A 13,679-nucleotide genomic window follows, 5' to 3' on the forward strand; every position below is an offset into this window, starting at 1 on the left:
CAGTTGTTTCCATTTTCGTCCATGATGAAGTATTCAGAGACTGTATGCTAACACAAGAGCCAAAATAAAGTTAGCTTTATTCACATGCAAGTTATAGGGTATGAAATCTAACGTAATTCGTACTGTTTTGGTGTGTTAACTTCTCTTCTTCCTTTTTAGAATACAAGAGTGGTTTTGTTTTCTTTAGTGGTTTTCAAGTCTAAGCACAGCATGTTGAAACTGCGGTCTTTCAGGTGGCAGGGAGTAGATGGAATTAGAGCAAAGCACTTAGTCTGCTTCGCCTGTGCGCAGAGCCATGCTGACACCAGTGTTACATAACCTCGCCGCTAACTTTCCCTGTAAGCGATGGCTTCCAGCTTTCAACTCTGAATGCTCCCCGGGGTGTTCTTTTACACGCTTCTCAATGAAAAGACATGCATCTGGATGAAAACACAACAAATACCTTGTAACTTGGTTCTGTGGACCAGACTGCTGTACCTAGTGGGGTGACTGGAGATGAACAGAGGATGTCCTGCTAGGTTGTGGGACACCTTGGCCCTGTACTGGGGAGCAGTGGGTATCCTTGGAATGGATAGGAATGCCTCCCATGAGTGCTTTCACACCTGCCCCTTCTTTCCTCTCCTGTCCATGTGTAAAGGGGACACAACCCATCATTTGAGTACGTAAGGCACTCATTAAAGGTGGAGGGGCTCGCTGTTGTGTGAGAAGAGGGGATTTGATGCATGGGAAGTTGAGATGCTGTGGACAGACAAGGGGGTCTTGTCGTCTGTTACCAGCTGCTTTTGAAAATGTTATGCTCTAGCAGACAGATGTGAGACGTGACACTTAGAAGTTCTGGTGTCCTGTGATCTGTGAAATAGGCTGGGCTGTTGGGTCAATTTGTAGTACAAGCGGTTGCTGCCCGGTTATTGCAAGAAGGTAAAGCCCGGAGGATTATGGGCTGAACTTTTGAAACCTGTCTAGCTTGCTACCAAAGGGTGCTGCTGCCATTAGCTTGTTCCTTAGTCACAAAATATCATTTTATTTTTATCGTTACTGTGCTTAAAACAGTACTATGAAATACAAGAGTCCTATATGACTATGATAAACAAGTGCTCTCTTTCGTTTAATGTTCTTCATAGACGGTCCACTTAGAGCAGGATTTGCATCTTGTCCAGCGGTGGCCATTTGAAATTAGGGTGGACATAACTATGAAACATGAGAACCGGCTGGGGCTGCAAAAACGCAAATAACAGAGGAATCTTCCATCTTGTTTTGAATTTTCCAGGTTGTGTTTCTTTAAAACTGGAATGACTTTGAGCAGCCAGAAAATGCTAAAACTTTCACATAATGATGTGTGGGTGTGGTGTCAGGAACTGTTATTTCCCTTGAGAATATTTGTCATGCTTTGAATAAGATCAGAAATAGATTTGAACGCTCACTACTATGAGTCTTTCTTCTTGGTATTTATTTTTTTTTTCCTTTTGTTAGATGCTGTTCACCTTATTGTTTCCTCCTCCTCCCAATACCTCTTAACCCATCCGCATGTTTAGTCTCCAGCTTGTCCTGTCCGCCTTGCGGGTTACGACCTGCCTTGGCCGGGAGTCACTGGATTCCTGGAGGGGAAGTGGTGTCGCTTGTTGTTTCTTCTGCACCTGGCACAGCAGGGCTCTGGTTTGTGAGCCTGCTCCAAGGTAATCCTCTAATGCAAAGGTAAATATTCCTGCCTACTCCTGTCGTGTACGTCCGATCTTCCAAAGGTGATTCTAGCTAAAAAGAAAGAAAAACACAAAATCCCCATATGTTGAAAGTAGTAAATATCCCCCCCCCCAGCCCTGCTGAACATCGATCAAGCCCATTCAGCTGAGAAGCATCCTGAGGATCAAATTAGTTAACATTGGCTTCAGCATACAGAGATGTGGAGGGTTCAGTCTCAGCTGGAAATCTGTGTCATGACCTCTGAAACCTCCTCACTACCTGGGCTTGGCTCCCAACTTCTTGCTGAATTTTTGGCTGGAAAGAAAAATGAGAGGGGCTGCTCTCAAATTTCTTTTAACTTGCTCTGGAAGGCTAGTCTTGAACTGTGTGTTCGCTGTTTAATCGATGTTCTGGGCATGATTCTGCTGCAGAAGTAAGGATATGCATGTATTACCCTTTGAAATGCTGTAGGGTATTTGAAGGAACAGCACGGGGTCAGCAGATCTGGCACAGGACCCATGGGATACCCAGGTCCTTCTGGAGTAGCCTTAGAGCGCTGTTGAGTTATCTTGGAGTGTTTCAGATGGCCTGTGAATGAGGAACTACATAGTTTCATGTGTTTTCTGCCCACATTAGACATGCAGGGTCTGGATTATGTGCTGATGGAGACAGGAAATGTCTTCATCTGTATTTTAGAATGAACCTGGCACAGCTTGGGTACCACATAAGCAAAATTGGATATCATCATCCATAGCTCATTTTTATTAACTTTCGTACTGATATCAGCATTTCATAAATGAGAACAGCATCTTGTACCAAGCCAGCTTGCTTCTCTGATTCTCAGCTGATGGGTTCTGGGTGGCAACGGGCCACTAACTCAAGGCATAATTTTGGTTAAGACTCCAGCTATTTTCCCCTGTTCAGGAAGTGCTGTCAACATGCGTGTTTTTACTGGCCTTTTTTGTTTACATGGGTGCTTGATTCTTGCCTGTGGCAGGCTGCTCTTAGAACTTTCTCAAGTTATCTGTGCTTTCAGTGTCTCTTTCAACTTTTCCTTATTTTTCAGTTGTGGGGGAAGAATATTCTTTGTCCTTTTTTTTTTTTCAAGTAGTGATTGTTAAATGGGGCTGTGAGCTTAATATCTTGCTGGTAGTCACTTTCTTGCTTTCCACCAGGGAAGAATTCCTTGTTCTTGCACATACCTTGTTTGCTCAGTGTCCCCAAGGAATTTAGAATATGCAGCAGTTCATCATATCCTCTTTTCCTATGCAATTGCAACTTTGCCACTTGTCAATTTCTTTGTGCATGTAGGATCCCGGTACATCTTTTGTGTTGGTATTTTTAGGGAGGGTGTGTGTGTGTGCTCTCATATTCAGCAGCAGGGATTTACAAGGCCTTAGAAGAGGCTGTTTGATACGTCTCCTTTTCATGTTGGAGTGGGAATGATTCCTTGCATTAGGATGATTCCTTGCCTGAAGAAAACCTGGGGCGGTGGTGATAACTGTCATCCATAATGTATGGACAGGATCATGTGCTTTTGCTTAGAAATGTCCTCTGTTGTCTGCTCAATAATTAGGACATGGAAGAACAGCTCTAAAAGAGTTTTATTTAAATGTAAGAACTTGCAACAATCGATAGACACACTTCAGCATGAAAGTCAGATCTGCAATACACAGCAGATGTAGTTGTGTCCCAAGTAGGATAAAGATGTCTGATAAATAAGCTCAAATCCCTGAGAAAATTATGCTGTGTTTCAGGGGATGTGTGTTATCTCCCTTTATCAGGCTCTGAGCTGTTGTTGTTGTGCTCTCTACATGGGATCCGTAATAGTGGGATTAGTAATGACATACTGTAACTAGGCAAAGGGAAGGGAGAATCACATTATAAAGCTGGATGGTGCCTCCAGGAGGAAGGGTGCTTTCAGTGCTTCGAGGTCAGCTGTTTATGCTATGTTTGGTGTGGGGATTTTTTGGGGGGCAGAGAGGACAGTTTTTGTCATGTTCTGTTGTGCTGGACAGTACTAAGCACCTAGTTTTGCTAGTTAGATGTGTTTTAATAGAAGTGTTCTGTGCTTTGAATGGCGAAGTGTTTGGTCCTTGATGCTTTTCATTTTGTAAGCTGTGAGATGCTGCCAGTTTCAGTTGGTACTTTCACCGCCGGTTTTGAGAAGGAAGAGGTTGCTCCTTAAGGCTTGGTTCTTGAGCTCTGCTCTTTCTTCACCGTGATCTTCAGGTAACTTTGTTGTTTCATTACTGCATCAATGATAGCTGAAGCTGGAATATCTCTGTGCGGATGATTTGTAGAAGTCTTTGTCCTCGGCTGAGCTGCTTTTCACTCTTGTGCATTGGTTTGTTTCTGTAAAATGCCTTAGAAATGTTTTCTCTGTGAAAGTGGAGTGTTAGTCTTACAGGACTCTCACCACGTCCTTTGGCTCAGGACCACACCAGGCAGGTTATTCTGAATTTCCTCCATTTCGCCAGGGTATTGTCTTGTTCAGGCTTTTCTCAGCTAACCTGTTCTGATTAATGTTTATTAAATAAATGTCTTCTCAGTCCTACTCATTGCTCCCGTTGTTCCATTCAGAACACTTCCACTAACCTACTTGTCTAGGAAACTTTCTCAGAACCCCCCTGTAAAGTTCTCATCAGGTTGTATCTGACGGATACCTTTTGTCACTCCTGAAAGCTGTACATAACTCTGGCCCTCTCCATCTAGCTTCCCTTGCCAGGCTTTCCGAGGTCTCTTGTCACTTCTGCTCTGCTTCTTGCTTGTCAGATGTCCCATGATCCATCTTTGCAAATTCTTCTCTGTGGCTCCCTGTAAGTTCACCTCTGACCTCCCTGCCCTGCTCCGCACAGGTTCCTATCCTGTCTGCTTCGTCAGTCCCTCCTGAAGACCCGTGTGTACTGTGCTGCTGACTGAACTGAGCTGACAGGTGCACACATTTTTGACTGTTCCCTGTATCAAGGTTCAGAAAAGTTTGGGGGAAATGCCTCGCATCTATATTTGCTGGCAGCACCCACCAAGCAATAATACTTGAAGTGGAAATCAGTCTGACTTCCTGGTGCAACTTCTCCACTTGTAACTCCTGGCATGGATGGCTGAATCATCATCGTCTAAATAGACAGTACTCTGAACAGATGGTAAATAATTTACGAAAAGTGAAGCTCTGAGCAGGCCTAAGATTGAACTTCATGTCATATCTTTCTTACTGTCATAGAAGTAGACTTGCGGCTCTGAATCTCAGAAGACCATACTCCATTTATAAGATGAATTTTAAATCATTTAAGAGTAAATGAGACAAAGCTGAATTTCTTGAATTAGGCTAATAACAGGCAATGATCCCCCAGAACAAAGGGCTGTGAAAAGACTGAGAAGCATTGCCAGAAATTCATCTTCTGCCTTTACCCAGAAGTCCTGGTCCAAAGTAATGCCAGAGCCACTTGTCATTTTCACTTCAGCTGCTCCTCTGATGTGTTCGAGCCCAGCACTAGATGCTGTGTCAAAAAGTTTTTGATGTTTGAAGAAACAGCATTAACTGTGAATTCGGAAGGGTACTATGGGAGGAACAGATTCGATCCCTTAGAAGTGAGAGGCTGTACTGGTAGCTGTGTGCTTTGGGAATGTTTACTGCCAGTGATACCCCCATTAACTTGGGGTGACTTTGATAGCAGTTCCCTCTGTGGTCCAAGAACCCAGCATCTTCCAGCCGTCCAGTGAGAAATGCAGGGGTCTACAGGCCCTCAGCAGGTTACGGACTTGTTCCTTGTGCTAGTAAAGGACTGTCAGTGCTAAACAACTTTATCAATTTATTACAGCTAATTCTGTTTACGTTTTTTTGTTTTTTGTTTTTTTCCTGTTACTAGTGCACAGAACTGTGGCTCTCTCCAAACTGTCTTAGGGGAAACAGAATATTAGCACTCGTTTGATGTCATACTCCAGTATATAGAGCGCTAATTATCTTTCAGGCTTCGTGTGATTGCTTTGAAAGCAGAACCAAGATAAAAATGAAGGGGTGCTTTGACAGTCAGCGATGCACATGAGCAAATACCCAATTGAAGGCTGCATTGTCTCAGTGCTTTATTCTCCCTGTGCAGAACTGGCACTAGCTCTTGTGGGGGGAGATGATCTGGGCCAGTGTAACAGATCTTGGAGAAAAATGAAGGAAAACAAAGAGGTACAGTATGTTTTCCGCTGTCTTTTTGATCAGTCAAGTCTGTCCAGATGTTTTCTATCTCCCACAGCAGTTAAGGCATTGGCTGGGAATTGTTGCCCAGTTGCTCTCTGCAGCAGCTGTCTGTCAAAGGCTGCGTGGCTGCGGACTGCCTGATCTCTTCGTGTAAAAATGAGTATCTCTTTGCTAAGTCAGCGGGCTGAATATTGACTCTTACGGCTTGAAGAAGTAGTCACTGTTCTTTTGAATAACTCCCTGTTCTAGAAGAGACCATTATTGATTTTTGGATGATTCTGCCATTGCCTTTCTTCTGATGAAGACACTTTTTCCAGCTAAGGATCTCATTTTTGGCAATGCCTGTGGATCTATTGACAAGACTCTGGAACCACTGTTTAATTCAGTGTCTTGTAGTGCACAGGCTGCACAGGCTAGCCATGCTGTCATTGTACCAGTACCTGCACCTGCCCAAAGTAATTGCAGTCTTGCTGACTGTTGAGTACGTGCAAAACAGAGGCTGTGTAACCCCTTCAGCAAATGCTTTATTATTTACAGAGGCACCAAAACTCCAGACAAAAATAACTTGTAATCTTTGCTAGAAGCAAACTTAGCCCAAATGTTATCTGACATACCATAGTCAGCAGCATCTCTAAGACGTAAAAAAGGGAGTTTAACGAGGATCAATATGTGAGCAGTCAAAATTTAGTTTTAGATTATACTTAAAAAAAAATCCTAAATATACTATGAACTTGTGTTCCTTAATCAAAGTCTCTAGTAAGGGTGTTCTGCTGTAGTAACAACAGTATTCCTTGATAGTCATGATAGTCATGAAGACAGGCTTAGATTTCAGTCAAATTGATGGGTGGAAATTTTCTTGGGAGTAGTGATCATGTAGAAGCTATATCACTGCAACAGGTGATTTTTTTTCCTCCCTCTTTCATCAGTTTTTTTTCCTCCCTCTTTCATCAGCCTTGTGTCTAATAGTACAATTTAGATTATGGTTCCTGCACAAAGAGAAAAAGGGTGTAATTCTGCCAAATGAGAAGTTACATGATTCATTACAAGGACCCTTAATTTGCCTTATTAATTTTTTAGGAGTAATTTGTGAAATCTATTAAGCATGGTAGTCTTGCTCAAAATGTAGTGTGATCTCAAAATCGCAAAAATTCCCAGAATTATTTTTGAGATGAGTGGTATCCTGTGCTAAAAATATGTTGCGGTACTGCAATCATTTCTTAGCTGGATTCACTCCATCACACAAGCTCTTTATCTGAAATTGCTATAAGCCATAACATAAAGCTTTTTACTTGCACACATCTAATTGAGGGAATATTTATTTGGTGCATATTAAATTCAAACTGGTCTACTTCTGAAGGAATATATATTACTTTAAATCTCAGTACTTTGAAGAGAGAAGTTTTAAAACAACTCTTACTCATATGACAAAGTTAATTAGAAACTCGGTTTTTAGTTCCTATAATATTTGAAAGGGAGTAGTATAATACGTTTGACAGATACAGTAAATCATGATTTGTTAACAACATCAAAACTGTAAATGAAAATTTAACTTTCATTGGGCAAGTTTTGAAACTGTTTACAGCATATGCGTGGAACATCACAGACAAATTGGTGTGTTACAGTTCAGAGCTTGTAACGCAGCAACGTCTCCTCCAGCTTTTAGAGCCGGATCGTGCCTTACGGATGCGGTGCAAAACGGGGGCATGTTCCTGCTGTAGGGCTGGGGAAGCGGTGTGACTAACAATCCCAATGTCTTTTTATAAACTCGTGTTTTTACACATATGAAACAATGTAAAGAAACCAAACTGGCAGAGCTATATCTGAGGTATGCACTGGAAGCCAAGCTGTAGCTCTTGCTATGGCCATGTAGCTGTGCTTAGGATTGTCAGAGGTGCTGTAGCACAATGCCTGGCTTGCTTCATCAGGAGTTGCCAGCTTGGTGCTGTCACAGCCACTCCTCTCCTCCCCCAGACATTCCTCTGGGGCAGAACCGTGTGAGTGTTTCGAGAGGAATCCATCCCCCCGTAAACTGTGCTCTCCTGTTGGTAATAAAGATCAAAATTCTGTTCATTTCTAGCACAGCAATTACTGGGGTGAGGCAGCTGTAGTTACACGAAGCTCACGTTTGAAAGTAGGTGAGGGAAATAATTGACTGTGGCATAACGTGGCAAAATCTTTGATGTTGCAGGTCTCCTGCATCTGTGCAGTCTTGTTGTAGAGAGCTATGTATTTGTGCCTTAGACAGGGCTCTGCTTCTTAAAGCTATTTGCTCTCTAATTACAGCTCCTTCCCACCCACCTAAAAAAGCTTTCAGGCTGAAGCATATTCAGCCCCAAACAGTGTCCTCAGGGTGTTATATGCTCTTGGCAGGATGGACTTAAACTGTGTAGTCATAGCAGAAATGGATCTGCTGGTGAAATGGATAACCGATCGCCAATTCAGGGTGCCATTGGCTTTTGGCTATCTATCATAATGTCATAGCTGAATTCAACTTGAGAATGTTGTGGCAAAGGCGCAGTACGTATGGTTCAGGGATCTCTTCAGGAGGGGAGAATAACTGCATGTATGGCCAGAGTAATAATGCTAGACAGCCAGCCTAAGCTCAGCAGTGAGCGAGTCAAGAAAGACCCTAAATGTTGCTATGATGTCAGTACTAGATGTTAGGTGCACACTTTGATACAGTTTTCCAGAACCGGAGATGTGTTTCTTCTCTTTGAGTAAGTGTTGGCTGTTAGCTAGATGGGAAGGAAACGCAGGAAGAGCAGGCCTGCTATGAAAGGATAGAAGTAACATGGAGTTTCAGCCTAAGCAAAAAGAAATGCTGATATTCCTGAGAAAGTGAGAGACTGAGGATGCTGAATGCGTAGAGTTCCCTGACCTTGTACTTTAACTACTTAATGTTTTTCATTTCGTTGGAACACGACCAGCTTTTTGTATGACTGGGTCCTTAAAGTTAACCGTAAAGTCAAGTTTGGCTTTTAAAAAAAAAAAAGTAGTGAAAACACTTCTGATTCCAAATAAAGATCTGTTGCTGCTCGAAACAGTACGGGACTTCCAAGTGTGGCTGTGTGCCTGGAGCACTATGAAAAGAAATGTGATTGGGGCTCTGAAGTCAGTCATGTGGGGACTGTTCAATATTCTGCCTACAGCGGTAGTTATTTATTCTTTTAAACATTAGTGCCACTTGCAGAGAATTTTCTTCTCTACCAAGTTACAGCAGATAATTGAGGTGAAGGGAATGTTATTCTGGATGTTATACCGATGTTATAACACGTTATGATTTTCAGCTATCTTTTTTTATTTACTCCTTAGCAGACATACCAAGGGCATGGTTCAGTCATCCCCTTGAGAAAATTGAGACATTTTAAAAAACAAAAACAAACAACAACAACAAAAAACAAACGTCTCTGCATCTACTTGCTTCTCATGAAGCAGCTCTGTTTCTAGAAATTATTTCAGCCATGGACTGAGAGTGTTTGCATGCAGATGTGAATTCATGCTCTGCTTCAAACAGATGTAGCTACACGATGAGCTCTAAGAGGTAGCTGTGAACATGCCGTTAACACAGCCGATTATTGGCCAAAATGAATAAGCCCAGTTTGGCCAAAGTAACTGCACAGCCTCTGGCCTGGGCAAGCTTGTGTGTGCCTGCGAAAGACTACGTGAGCAACCGGTGGGGAAAAGCAAACTTCCCTGCTGCTGCTTCATCGCCCTTCCTAAGGACCTGCTGCCTGTACCCACTGCATGACAAAACCCAGCAACAGCACAGCAGGTCTTCTCGGGGCTGCACGCTTCTTTGCACAAAGAGAAGGAGCTCGGGAGGCTGGGTACTGGGACCTCTGCAGATTCAGAGGCAGTCTGCACTGGTAACAGCCAGCTTGAGATCTTGACTCTTCTAGCAGTATATTGTACTCCAGAAATCTTGCCGCGTTCAGTGGGATTATTTGTGATGTAAGGTACTATGTAACACAAGCAACGGACATTGCAATCTGTCTCTCTAAATTAGCAATCTGCTCCAAAGATCGAATTAAAATTAAGGTCGGATTTCCATTCTCCCGTGCACGTATTTGGCTGACATGAAAGTCAACAAGAGTTCTGTGTGCGACTCAAGATGCAATTTGGCCCTAAATTAATTTCATTAGTAAAACTGAAACTCAAACATGGTGTGAATGAGACATCTGTTAGTCTGCTGATTCATGTCTAAAGAGAAATGTCATAAGGATTTTTAGGATGCAGTGCTGCATATGAGGCAGCTGCACTGACGTTGCAGATCAGTCTGTTTCAAATGAAGCCTTAAACAATAAACCCTTCTGCAATTTGTTTTGTTGTAAACGTGCATCTTTGAAAACGCAGCGAAATTAATGTGTAAAGGGAGTAGTGATGAGATAGGAATGTATTGAAAATGCAGGGAAGCTTCCCATTAGTGCTGACCCATCACACTCAGGTAAATTATCACTGTCCTCTTTAACTCCTCTTAAATCCTCCTGGTGCTTTCATTCTCTTTCCCCATGAAGCTAGGTCTTCTGTGTGGCAGCACACAGCAGTAAAGAAATGACATGCATGGGAGGTAGTAGCTTTAAATGGCGGCCTGGTACCCTCCTGTCTGAGCTGGCATTTCATCTGCCTTTCCAATTTTATTTCACTGGATGTATTTTGTGTTGGTGCTTTTTTCCTGTTAGAAATGTATCTGCTCCTGTTGAGTTACTCACGTAATCGCCAGCCTTCATGAATGGTGACAAAATGTTATTTATTTATGTTTATTTGTTTTTATTAGCTTTTATAGCATCTGTTTCCTTTGGCACATGAGCTTCCCTGCTACTGAAACCGGGCTTTCAGGAACACGAGCTGCAATGGGATGGCACCTAAAACTCTTTTTTTTGTGAGGATAGAGAGGGGGTGAGACTGGGTATGCAGGGTTGGCAGGGCTGATTCCCCAGGGTGGGTAGTGTGCCTCTTCCAGTGTGAAATAAGCAAGAGGAACACCAGAACTTCAGAGCAATAACAATCCTGTTCTCATGCAAATTTCCCAGGAGTAAGAGAGGCATATTGTGGATGACACATTAACAGGCTTGTCTTTAAATAGAATGTTTTTTCAAAGTCTTCCTTGGGGCACCAGTGACTGTTCAATGCAACATTAATGGATGCATTCTCTTGATAGAATAACAAGAATTTGGAGACGGAAAGAAAGACATGCTAAATGTGTCTTCTGCCAGATTTTGTGTTATCTTCTGCTTTTCTCTGTGTACCTGGATTGAGGGCTACCTGTATCATACCAATGGAAAATCCCCTGTCATCTGCAGTGCCAGTGACCTCTTCTGGAAGAGTCTTCTCCTGTGTAAGCTTGAGAGATTGTGAGTAACCAGAGCACTAAGTGCAGCTGCTCCCAGTGGTTTAGTACAAGAGATGTGTGCTCCAGCAGCTGGAGTGCTCAGGGGATGCAGAGTGTCTTCTGAACATGGCTCTGATGATACACATCTTGGGATTAAGGTGTAATAAATAATAAAGTGCCCGTATAATAATAAAATAATAGCACTGATAGTGTCTGTATGCCAAGGCAAGTCCTCGTACCCACTGGTACGGTCTGTTGCACCTCATGCAGAAGCTGTGTAGCTGCCTGGGCATTCAAGGGGCAGTGAGCAGCTGCACCACGAGCAGAGACGGAAACAAAAAGTGAACTCCAAGTACAGTTTGGTCCTAATTTGAAGAAGGAATTATATTACCCTACCTGCCTAGTCCCCAAGGAAATTGCCCCCTCCTTCATATGACTTGACAAGCCAAATAATTTAATCATTTTGAAAATACTTTGTTTGTTAGTTCCTTTCTGCTGAAGCTGTTCTCCTCTGCTTAATTTAGGTACTCATTTTAGCAGAACCTGGAGCTCGAGTTCCTTCCTCTTCCCCATTTTCTGCCACTGGCAAATTCTCTGAGCACCAAGCAATTGAGCCTTTTTCTGATCTAATGAATGTTTAAATATTTTATACAAATATTTATTATGTAGTAATTGAGAACAATTGAGCAAACAAGAATAACTCCGTATGTTGATGCTTACTGTAGTTTTCTGGTCGTGGTGAAACAGGATGATGTTGGAGCTCGAGCACATGATTTTGCAAGCACTCATTAGGCAAAGTGAATAGCTTTGATGTGACAGGCTACCTTTTGAATATTCTGTGGCTCAGGAGTATAAGGGCAATTGCTTGGTGAGTAGGAGATCCAGATCTGCCAGAAACCAGTTTTGAACTGGTAGTTTCCAGGTGAATGTTATAATTGCTTGCTTAAATTTGAGTTAAGTTCATTCACTATCTTTCTTCCTTAAAACTGCATCTTTGTATGCTTGATTCCTGGAGGGAGGAGGAAGCATGGCTCCAGTGCCAAAAAGTACCATGTTGGACCTTGCCAGCTTATGCTACAAGTCAGCTGTGCATCTGAGGCCTTCCTCACTTTACATAAGCAGGGAAGCAAAGGCAAAAAAAATTACAGGTATGTAATGTTCCAGTACGCTCCAAGTGCTTCTTTTGAAGAACATGAAAAACAGAATGGACTTTGTATGATGATTGAAGTTATGTTGCTGAATTCATGAATTGTAGTTTCTGATATTCTAGAAAGCCTGTACAGCGTCAAATGTCACCTCTTGGCCATAACACCTTCTTTCTGAGCTATTAAGTAGTAAGAGGGGAAATAAAAGAACCTAAATTTAAAAAGAACGCCTAATCTTTTTCTATTGTTTTATATTTTTAGCTGATGCAAAAAATAATTAACATTATTGCTTTATGCTCTACTGTGTAGGTGTCAGCCTTTTGTTAAGCAGCCACTTCTGGCTAGTAATGAACTGTTAACATAGAGTGAACAAAAAAACTTGTGAGAAAAAGCAAAGAACAAAGTTGTTGGTTTTTTTTCCTTCTTTTTTTTTTTTTTTTTTTCCTATGGGATTTGGTTTTACTTGTTTCTTCTATAATTCTTCTATAAAGCTCTAAGATACCTGATAAAAGAGAACATGTGGCAGGGGCACACTGCAACAGGCCACAGGCCTGGAAAAATATCTGGGTTATATAAGAAAATTGCTTGTCTTTGTTGCTAGCCATAATTATTCTTCATTGGACGACAGGGTAGAGTCTTCTAATATTTTTTCGCTCTAGTCCTGGACTTCCATGATTGAAACTGGTTGTCTTATCAACTATTAATTATTCCTGTTAATGGAGGTGAATATAGACAATTATCAAGAAATAAGTGCATGCTGCCATGAACAAACAAGTTTTGGCAGTCATCTCACTAACAATGCTGCAGGAAACAATAAAATGTACCAGTAAGCATTTTACTTTCTGCATACCCTTGAACTGAAATCAGCAGCTTAGACACATCAGTCATAGTGAGAAGGTGCTGATACAGTGCATATATCTCTGTTAGATCAAAAAGACTTGAAAACTTTTTTCCTCCTGAAGACCATCTATTTGTCTTGGCTGAAACTAATAGAAATTCTGGATTGTTTGAGGGTTGGGTGTGGTGGCAGTGACAGTGGCAGGTAAAGACAAAAAAACAAGTCTCTAATTCAGTAGATTTGGTTAAACCCGAAAAGATGTCAAAGCAGGCAAGTTTTGAAACACTGTCTTTAGAATTTAAGCTAGTTTGCTTTAAAAGTAAATACTTATTCCCAAATTCGAAGTTAAACCTTGTCCTGAGCCAAAACCAGAATTCCAATAACGTGCCTGTACAGGGCTGAAACAGCTGCCGTGGTAGAGGAGTGGGGGTTTTGTCCTTTATTTTCTCCTCCAACATCCTCCAGGAAAGTAACCCAGAATGTTCATTGTATTCTACCTCC

At 42.0% G+C, this 13,679-nt stretch overlaps 1 protein-coding gene across 1 annotated transcript in view; it reads left to right on the forward strand.

Annotated features, from left to right (window-relative positions):
- PTPRG (protein tyrosine phosphatase receptor type G) overlaps positions 1 to 13,679 on the forward strand; it is a 400,862-nt gene that overhangs the window by 39,077 nt on the left and 348,106 nt on the right. The gene's annotated exons all lie outside the window — the stretch shown is intronic.

Source organism: Oxyura jamaicensis, chromosome 12 (assembly GCF_011077185.1).
Source record: "Oxyura jamaicensis isolate SHBP4307 breed ruddy duck chromosome 12, BPBGC_Ojam_1.0, whole genome shotgun sequence".
NCBI classification, from domain to species: Eukaryota; Metazoa; Chordata; class Aves; order Anseriformes; family Anatidae; genus Oxyura; species Oxyura jamaicensis.